The following is a 10,889-nucleotide window of genomic DNA, read 5'->3' on the forward strand; positions in this document are numbered from 1 at the left end:
TGAGCCCATTCTGCAGTTCTTAGCAACGTGTATGTCATACATATGGAACACTCTAAGGCTCTTGATGCCTCTACTCTTTCCACCACATCGCCCGGGATTTTGGGCGCTGGCGCTATGGGGCCCAGCACATCCACTATGGGCTCCGTAGAGGACTGTGGCGCCTCTGGAGCTATTTTCTTCTCCCCTGGTGCTTCCACCCTGCACACTGCCACCCTGTAGTGTGAGGAGGACACCGCAGCGTCGACTATGGACGTAAAGGTCTTGCGGATGAATGTTCTCGATGCTGCAGCTGCAGAGAAGTGGATGGAGCACTACAGCCCACAGACTAATACCTCGTGGATTGTGGAAAACGCCCAATATAAGTAAGAAAGTACGAAGAAGCACGAAGTAAGAAAAGTTATTTCAACAGCCACTCTCGTTTTATTCCGCTGCGTAATATGTTTCTGTTCATAGAATGGTTATTTTTCCTACAGCTGCTTTTTCATTTCATGTGCCGGAATATGCTTACCAGGAATTAAGAACAATGCATTACGAACGTGTTTTTTTTTTCTAAATGGATCGCTTGGCCCTAGACAGGAGAAAATTGAGCAGCAGATGGTAAGATGGCTCCACCGCGACGCACTAGTGTATTTGGGCACCCTTCAATTTCCTGCTACTCGCTTTTCCTTTTCATTTTTTTATCCTCCCCCCCTCCCCTTACCCCCGTGTAGGGTAGCAAACCGATTATTCTTCCGGTTAACATCCCTGCCTTTCCTCTTCTACCTCCTCCCCACCCCACTCCCTCTTGTAGTTCTAGCACTTTCCCTCTCTCTTCTCTTTTCTAAAACGTCCATGAGGATTTCCTTCTCTCCATTTTGACACCTGCCAGTTAACTGAAATAAAATAAGTAAGCAATGATAAGTTGCAAAGTAATTATGGCCGCCACCAGCCAGGGTTGGCATATAGCGGCCATTGAGTTGAATTTAATTCCGCCATCTGCCATGTGTTGGCAGGCAGCTATAGAATTCAAGTAACTTTAATTCAATTCACTACAATGGATGCCAGTTGTGGCATAATTTAATTCAAGTAAATTAATTAAGTGAAAATGAATTAATTCACAAAGTAATTAAGGTCTTATGGTTGAAGTTGTAGATTTCAAGTAGAATGCAGGACTATAGAAGCTCAAACAATCCTATAACAGCTTTTGCTGTAAAACAATTCCTGTGCCTTCCTATGCCGTAGGCTTCCCTCATATACAAGAAGCAAAAAGTATCATAAGCATTCCTGACAACATTTATTATGAGATGCTCGTACATTCATGATTTCCACACACTAGTAATTGAAACAATTGTTGCCAAGACAACACAGCACGGACAGCATGTAGGTGCATCAAAATTTTTAATATGCACATTGAAATATCGGTATGAGTATATGTCAGTGTATAATATACTTCTGCATGCAGTGGTCCCTAAAGTTCATAACTGACATTCTTTTATATCCGTGAAAAGTTCAAGCGCAGCTGTAGTGCAGTTATATAAGCATGATGAGGGGCAGGAGGTACCTTGGCGCACTGCCTATCATTGCACTTATGATTCACATTTATGAGTAATACATTTTCAAGCGATACATGCTCCATTTGTACTTTGTTCAAGATGTAAACTAATATTTATGAACTCGCTTTTCTTATTTAAGTATGGTCTTTCACAAAGTCTGGCGCTGCCAGCATCATCAACACAACAAGACAGGAACAAGGCGCAATACCAAATGCCTGGCCAAAGTCGACTTCAAAATAAAGAAAATCAACCGGGACACGAAAAAAAAAATTATGCGTTCTTACGCAGGCCAGTGCCCCTAGCAGCTGTGGTCAAACTCACAGCAAACCACAATCACAGCACTGACTCTGCTGATGCCCTGTGCACTCTCGTGCCACCCAGGAGACAAAGTGCACTTTTCTCCAATACTTTGAAGCGGGCTTAGCACCCTCCGAAGCCATGCGCCATCATGAAGGGCTACTTGCTGCTAAGCCCGATGGTCCTGTGCTACTCGCCAATGGCAGCATTAACCCAAACAAGGGTTGTGTATACCGCTGGCATCAAGAATGGCGGGCTCTTAAGTATGGTCCATCAGGGAACCCCACATCAAAGCTGCAGGAGAAGATAGCAGAGTATGCAGCCCAGGGTAAGCTCAGTCATTATATATAAATCTAAACACAGTGTGTTAGTATACAGCCGTCCAGTACAGCACTATCAATGCAGAAATCTTGCTGTGCATTCACCGCTAAGCACAGCACATCATAGCTGTCTGAAATAAGAACTTTTCGTTTTCTAGAGAGCAACTGCAAGGAAAAATAAGGCCGAACTAAACCTCAGCCTAATGATAGTGCTTTGACAAGTGCAGATGTCTTCTCATGAAAGACAAGTAACAAGTCAAATACTTATTTGTGGCCCTCTACATAAAAGGTGGTGGGCCTGAGAGTGCTGTGACCTATCAATTCTCGTACATGAATGGCAGGAGAACAATGCAGGAATGCATTTTGGTGGTGTATGGTGGACGGTTCAATTCTGCAGAAACAGTTACCGGCACAATAGCCATTTTGGAAGCAGCCTATTATATATCCCTAAAATAAGAACTGATTTCAAGAGCGCACACAATTTGTACAGTGAAACGTGAGCATGGCACCACCTAGATGTAGTCATCTCGAAAATCACCAACGCCAGATTGCGCGCATGGGAAATGTTTCACAAGAAATCAGTCACTTACAAACAACAACAAAAAAAAGACCGCAACATATTGAAAAAGCAGTGGTCGCACCTTATTTAAAAAGTGAGTGCCACTTCTGCTTTCTTTCGTATTTCCAAAGGCTGCATTTATTTTGTAACTGCACTGAAAGGGTCAGAGCAGCTTGCTTTTGCATGGCAACAAGAATAAAGAAGTGACCGCTTTTTGATGAGTGCATATAAAAAATTGTTTTCATGTCCTGAGAAGTTCCAAAAGCCTTTGGAAGCCTCAAGACTTTTGCAAGCTGTTGAAAAGTGACGCACTGAGAAATTCTATCCACTGTGAACAGTGGAAATAATGAAATAACAGCACACACCAGCGCTGCATTCTCTGCCTTTTAAATGCCGTTAATTTAAATGAAGGAAGAAGCATGTGTTAGCAGGAAACTGCTAAAGTTTTTTGTTCACAGTAACATAAAAAGCAAGCTAAAAAAAATCACAGTTTAATAACTTAGTTTCAGTTTGCAAAGCAGCAATCTTATTGGCTTGTGCTTCCTATTTTGCAGGGACTGATGTGAGCACAAGCAGTCTCACAGATGACAGCTGGGCAGTTGTCATTGTGACGCCTATCATGCGCCGTGCCCAATGCCTGAATTAAGCACATGAAGTCATCTTCATTGACTCCACAGCATCCTGTGATGCAGATGGGAGCACTGCAACTGTGCTTCTTACAGCTACCAAGGCTGGCGCAGTCCCTAGAGCTGTGCTTGTGCACATCTCCCAAAGTAAGCTAGGGTATAGCCTTGCCTTTCAGTTGCTGAAGCGACGACACCCATTATGCTTCAGGAACAGTGAGGTATGACTCTGTTAATAATGTCAGCCGCATATATACACAGGGCAACATTACAAAAATAAAAATACAACATAAATGCACGCTTCAAGAGAAGCCAATTTTAGTCACAAGTTGGACCTGTCACGTGTTTCAGAAGACGTTTCAGATGATGTAGAAAATTTTCGTGTTTTTTAGAAGATGCGCTTTTTAAGTTCTCCATTTGTGTGGTACCAAAATTTGGCCTTAGTCGCTTTGGGACATTAAACCCAATAAACCAAACCTAAACCAAACCAAAATATTTAAAATGCAATGATCAGAGCACCAGCTCATAGTTGAGCCTGAAAGCGTGTATAGTACATGTTGGCTTCACTCATGACAAGCCACAGAGCTCCATTTGAAACATGATATAAAGTGGATAAATTAAGAAAACAAAGCATGCCTACTGGTACTGAGAATTTCCTAAGTGCCAATCAGAGCTTTTGTCGACATCCAGTATATTAGTTCATATTTTAAATAAGGCTGATCCACAACATTTCATTTTAATGGACAGAAATTTAATATGAACTGGAGAACTACGTACACTTCACAACAAAAAGAGAAGGTCCGCAGATCAACAGATGTCCGCAACAGGTCAATCCTTGACACGTTGATGCGTACACGGATATAAGCAGGCATAGGATCTCGCTGTTCTACAGTACTGGTTCACAGTCAGTACGCTGCTAATTACATGTTCACTCACAAGTGACTACATGCATCCTATTCGTGCAACATTTTTAGGATATAAGTGCTGGACAACCTTTAGATGCACAAGCTGTTTCTTTGCTTGAAGCGGTTAAAGCTAACAACTAGGAAACTTGTGAGGTGTAACTAGAGAATGAACGAAGAAACAGGTCTTTATCCTGCAGTAGATGGTGATCGTAAGAACATAGAAGTAAAATTTAGATTTGGTTTATTTCGATCGGATAATAAATGTGTTCTGGGTGAAGTTCTGAATGAGTTATGAAATAGTTATTTACATTATAATTACCATCACTATCTCTGTCATAGCAGCATAATTACTAGGTCAGCTTGTGTCGTTTCCGCCTCAGTGATCATCAGTTTGCTATGTGGAAAACATGCAGATGGAAAAAAAAGGTATGGTTATACATTTTAAAGCCCAATTATGAAGAATGTGCAAGTAATATGCATATGCCCCTAAGTGGTCCACCTTAATAAGAGAAAAAAAAGCACACATGTAGAAATATGATGGATGTCATCTCGTGCTACATATGCAGGCTCCTATTGCATTCATGAGCGACAACTCGCGATCTGAAAAGGATGCACTGCACGATGTTTGGCCTACTGCACGCCAACTGCTCTGCCATTTCCATGTGCTTCAAGCAGAGTGGCGCTGGTTAACATCGTGACGGAACAACATACCAAAGGATGACAGACGTCAGCTGATTGCAGCATTCCAAAAGGTAGGAAAAATTTCAACTGTATTCAACAAAATATATTTACAGACAGGCACTGAGTAGTTGCAGTATTTTGACTGATTCAAAGATAAGCTTGACAAACATAATGACGCGAAAAATTATCATTCAAGTACCTCTGCAGTGAGGTTACTTGTGTCGTGTTGCCCTTATTTTTTGTTTCCTAGCTCTAAGCTAGTGCCACACATGTGAAAGGTACTACTGGGAACAAAAGTCTCTATGACCCATGAGTGGCAGCGAAGCCAACACCTGTGTTATTATTTGACGGCTTCAGACTAACCACACCTGTGGCAGTGAAAGTTGAATTTGCATGCTATAATGCATGGTATCCAAATTAAGTGATCACTGGGAGACATAGTTTCCAATGCACCAAGATTGCTTTTCTTATGTTTTGAGGACTTTGATCACAATGGGAAAATAAGTTGAAAACATTACCTGTCATAACTGACACAATAAATTGTCTCAGTTAAGCACAGTATTAACAGTTCACGAATCATAGATACCAGCTCTGCATTGGTTGCTGTGCAAGTGCATTACACTCCATAGTATCACTGCGTCGTTTTGTCATGAAAACCTGAGCCAAATATTACACTTCCGAATGCAACAGAGAACCCACAAATACACGCAAAATATCTGCGGTGGGTCAGGAAGCTCCGCCCCCATTTGTGGGGCCATTGCAGGAGCGCCAACCTTCCAGCATGCAAGAAGTGACGAGAGGAGAGGGAAAGGTCAAATTTGAAATTCAAATTTTGAGTACAGATAACTCAGTTTCTACGAACCATGTTTTAAAAAAATCTTACTGGACAATACTCGCGAAGCGGCGTGCTTTAACATACCCAGCGTACAGCAATCTTATTATAGCCCTTTGGAGCCCCTTTAACAATGGAGTGAAGTGCATTTGTCAGGGTCTCTCAGATCGTGAATGGCAGTATACCAATATCTCTCAAGAGAAAAGTATACAACAGTTGTATCTTACCAGTACTCACCTACGGGGCAGAAAGGTGGAGGCTAACACAGAGGGTTCAGCTGAAGTTAAGGAAAATGCCGCGAGGTATGGAAAGAAAAATAAGTGATCGGAAGAGGGTGCAGTGGGTTAGGGAACAAATGCGCGTTAATGACATCCTAGTTGAAATCAAGAGGAAGAAGTGGGCTTGGGCAGGGCATGTAATGCGAAAGAAAGGCAACCGCTGGTCCTTAAGGGTAACGGAGTGGATTCCAAGAGAAGGCAAGCATAGCAGGGGGCGGCCGAAAGTTGGGTGGGTGGATGAGATTAAGAAGTCTGCGGGGAAAGGCTGGTTGCAGCTGGCACAGGGCAGGGTTAATTGGAGACATTTTACTTGCAGTGAGAGTATTAAGGCTGCTGCTAGTGCTGCTGCTGATCATGATGATGATGTGATTTTTTAAATTCAGGCAAATTGGTAAACATGATAAGATAATATGGTGCATACTATTAGCAACATGTAAACAAAGCATAGTAGTAACCGGGAAAATTAAAATCCAGCATTCAATTAGAGTGCAGGCTGTATGCAGAGTAATGCTGGCCCTAAATACCATAGCGATATAATAGCGCAGATTAAGACAGGACACACGAAGAAGACACGAACAACACGAGCGCTAACTTCCAACCAAATTTTTATTACACACATGCAACATATTTAACACCAAAACCACGTCATCACCTGTGCTATCAGTAACGTTGTCTGAGAAATGATAGCTCCTTATCCGATAAAAAGATAGAAGGAGTGCTTATACATGTCTCTCTCGAAGAATTTATCTTCTCTGCTTCAATTATTAACCGCGTAAGCATGTCCCTACTTTTTGCAACGACAGCAGTTTTCTCAAAAAATGGTTTGCATGCTTTTGATTCGCATAAATGAATATGATCAACAAGTGATTTCTCTTTGCCGTTCTTGATGTCGCGTGCGTGTTCCATTAATCGTTGATTGAGGCATCTCCCCGTCTGGCCGATGTAATGGCCCCCGCATGATAACGGTATTTTATACACGACACCTTCAATGCATGGCACGTACGGCTTCTGATGACGAGTTGTGCATCCACAACTCGTGTGTCCTGTCTTAATCTGCGCTATTATATCGCTATGATCATGCACCAACAAGCCCAAAAAGCTACGCTTTTGAACTAAATACCATGCCTCTTATTTTGCTTACACGGCTCCTTTTAACACTTGCCTGTGATGTTGTATCTGCGTATGCGTTACGAGAACGTGGAATATAAATACTAGACCATGAGAAAGTTGTTGAACAGTGACTGATACGTGACTGCATATTCATGTGCCTGTTTCAGATCCTGTATGCCAAAAATGAGAATGAACTGGAGGCAGCTACAGCACACCTTCAGTCTCTTCCGTATGAAAACTACAACCGAAGAGTTGAACTGTTTTTGGTGCATAAGGAGGAATGGGCACTCCTGTACCGTCAAGGTGCCACAACACGCGGCCAGAACACTAACAATTATCGGAGGCGCCTGTCCGAATACTGAAAGACGTAATTCTTAGCTGTACAAAGGCATGTAATGCTGTAGCGCTCACTGAATTCGTAATAGGCAACTGGGAAAGGTATTTCGAAACACGACTTCTGCGCCACGCACACCACAGAGAGCCCTCACATCGAACAAGTCGCGAAAAAATCTTTTAGAAAAAGCCCCACAACATTCATCAGGGTCAATTACAAAAGTGAATGAAGCCACGTACAATGTGCCAAACGCCACAGGCACAGGAGCATATGAGGTACGAGCCGACATTGGGGTATGTAGCTGCTGGGCAGGAAGTCAAGGCGCATACTGCAAGCATCAGCCCATTGTGCAGAAGGCTTTTGGCGGCGCATTCCCAAACAGCCCAGAACTCACACCCACTGACTGCACCCAGCTGGGCTATCTAGCACTTGGCGACAGGTGCCCCCCATGCGAGTTCTTCATGCCAATGACTGAAGTTGATGAGGAACCCAATCATTCCAGCGAAGCGAACCTCCTCCCCCCAAGTGAAATGGTTACAGAGCCAGAAAACTGGAGCTCTATCACATTGCAAGGACCGTCATCAGCTGACCTGCATCAAAAAGCAGAGGTATGCTACTGTTTCATTCCCCTTTCTTCCTATAAAGTATCAAAACGAAGTATCAGGTATCAAAAGCTCAGAGAAATACAAGTCAATAAAAGATGTCACAGACTCTCATTTTATCTTACTTTGCTGCAAGTTACCTGACTTGGCAAAGGCTAAGTCAGGTGCCAGCGCATGCCACCTTTAACTGCAGAACTGGCATATAATTAGGGGTTGGAGTTTTTGGTTTTTATTTTCTTTTAATTCAGCACGCATTTTCGGCGTTTGTTTCAGAACAGCACTTGTTTTTTCTACTGAAAATTACGTCCGATGCAAGAATTACCTTTATTTTTGGTGATGTATGTGCGGCAGTCTACAGGCAAAAGGCAGTCACATGTAGTCTACTTTGGACTGCTTGTTAGTGATAGAAGTTGATGTAATTAACACAAAAATGGTTGGGTTTAATGGTTGCAATATGGAATGTTATCATTGTAAAAAAAAACAGTGTAGGAGTTAAGTGATTAGGTCGGCTGAAAATATCTGCTTTGCACAAAAACCAGACAAATGAGAAAAAATGTGACAGTAACAGGTCAACAACACACATATACACCTCTCTCACTTTTGAGAGCTGAAACAGGCCTTTCTTTCTAGTCGCCTTCATGTTACAATAACTTTATCTGGTTGTGAAAAACGCAAATGTATTTTATGCTTGCAACACAGTGCAAGCATGGCACGAACTGTGGCATGAACTCTGACAGCAGCACACACTTCACAAGAGCTAAGCTAAGCTTTGTATTGGGAGCAAGGAAAAAGCGACCGCTGCAGAAATCCACAAGAAGCCAGTGAGTCTCAGATTATGTAGTCTGCATGGTGACGGTAACGATGAAAGTGCCGCTCAACTGTCACTGACGATCGACCATGAAACCTTGTCCAAGACACTTGCATCTGATTTCGTGATCACACTGGTTTACTATGGCTACAAACGTTGCCAGTACACTTACATGCGTTGGAAAAAACACCTCGTTAACAAACTGACGTCTCTAACAAGGTGATAGTCCGTGAGCAGAAGGAACTGTGCTATTAGACTTGACCAGGAAAGGTGGTGAAGGCTCTCGGTCTGCACCCGACATGTCTGAAGCAGCCAAGAAATGCCTTAAAACATGCAAATGCTGTGCTTAATCCAAAGATTTAGTTGTCTCACATGGCTCATAGCTTGGGTGCCTGGTTGATTCTCTCTTGAGACTGATTGCAACTCGTGCTGAAGAGCCAGCAGGCTGTGGTGCACGCCGCAAAGATATCGTTCTTTTAATTTAAAACCAAATTTAAAAAATGAATTTAGCCTAGCCTTTTTATTTAAGCTCCAACCCTTATATATATTGTTCTTGTGACTTACCCAAGCAAGTTAGTAAACAAGTGAACATGAAAGCAAACATGTGAATAAATATGTTTGAAGATGGTCACCCATCATAAAAGCTTTGAGAAATTTGCAAATGATGATGTATTTGTGCGATGCCAATGAGAGAACTGTGACAAAAATGCTTTTCCATAAAATGTTTTTCAGAATCTTGAAAAAACAAAGAATGGCTTGCAGCAGGAGTTCCAACGACTGGTCGAACTAGCTGGCGAAGCAGACCCCTGCTACACAGACCTTCTGGATGCTGTGAGAGTGCAGTTAAAGAAAGTTAACACAAGCAGTGGTGCACGTGCAGTTCTCATGAGAATGAAGATGTTTGCAGTTGAAAACAGGCGTGCCAGAAAAATCAAGGTCCAGCCGACAAGCCTGGCTAGGCGTCGGCCCGGTCTGCCAAGGGGCTCGGGACGTATTCCTGCTGGGCGACCGACAAGACAAAAACAGCAAAAGGACTACAGAAAACAAAGCGTGCGCATATATTGAGCCAGAGCATTGAGCGGAATGTACCAGGGGCCAAGCGCCATTGAGTTTTTTTTTTCAAATACAGTAAGGTGGGCTCCCTCTAAAGTGAGCTATGCTTCCTGAGACGCTGAGCAGTTTGGGGTCCTTTGTTTAGCTCCAGTTTATACAAATTATTTAACTTGCTGGTCAACAGACTGTGTCTGCACCAGCCCTAGCAGGGCTAGAAGAGCATAATGAAATGGGATGGTGCATGCAGACATTCTTCTAGCCTCACAAGAGTGGTGATGATTGCCAGGCAGCATTGCACTTGATAACTACTAAGCATTATTCCATTCCTTAAGCAAAACATGGTGCACGGAAAGCATGAAGCATGCCAGCAGTCTTAAGTATTTTGTACATAACTTTCTACTTAGTGAACGAGTGGCAACCACGGAAAACTAAAACAAACAACTGGATGGCTGACTACAGCTGCTACTTCTTAAAACAGTCTGCTTTGCGACTGCTTAGTGAATATTGTCACGGACGCCGGTAGGACGTTCTATTCCTGGCAGAACAGTACCTGGCGAGCACACTGGGCAGAGCGCAGCCGGCAGGCCCTAGCACCCAGCAGAAGAGGACGAAGTCCGGCGCGCGACAAAGGTCGAAGAAAGACCGCACGGGGGCGCCGGTAGAGTGTTGTCTAAACTAATTGCGACATCGCCCCTCCCCTCTGGAAAGGCATCGACTCGATGCCTGAAAGTGAGGGGGAGCCGCGTGTGGGTGTTAACAGAATCCCAGGCACTGAACGTGGTGAGAGTTGTCCTAGTGGGCATGGTATGGCTTGAGTCTTGCGACGTGCACAATTTCGGATGTCGGCGGGCGTCTGGAAGAACGAACACTCCCTTGCGGGCGCACTTCATACGTAACGTCGCTGAGTTTGCGGAGTACCTCGTAGGGGCCGAAGTAACGGCGCAAAAGCTTCTCG

The 10,889-nt window shown here is 43.4% G+C and overlaps 1 pseudogene; it reads left to right on the forward strand.

Moving 5' to 3' along the window:
* Positions 1-1,913: 1,913 nt before the first annotated feature.
* On the forward strand, positions 1,914-9,990 carry LOC149345513 (uncharacterized; annotated as a pseudogene).
* The last annotated feature ends 899 nt before the right edge of the window (positions 9,991-10,889 follow it).

Source organism: Amblyomma mixtum, chromosome 4 (genome assembly GCF_055824585.1).
Source record: "Amblyomma mixtum isolate Tamu chromosome 4, ASM5582458v1, whole genome shotgun sequence".
Taxonomy (NCBI): Eukaryota; Metazoa; Arthropoda; class Arachnida; order Ixodida; family Ixodidae; genus Amblyomma; species Amblyomma mixtum.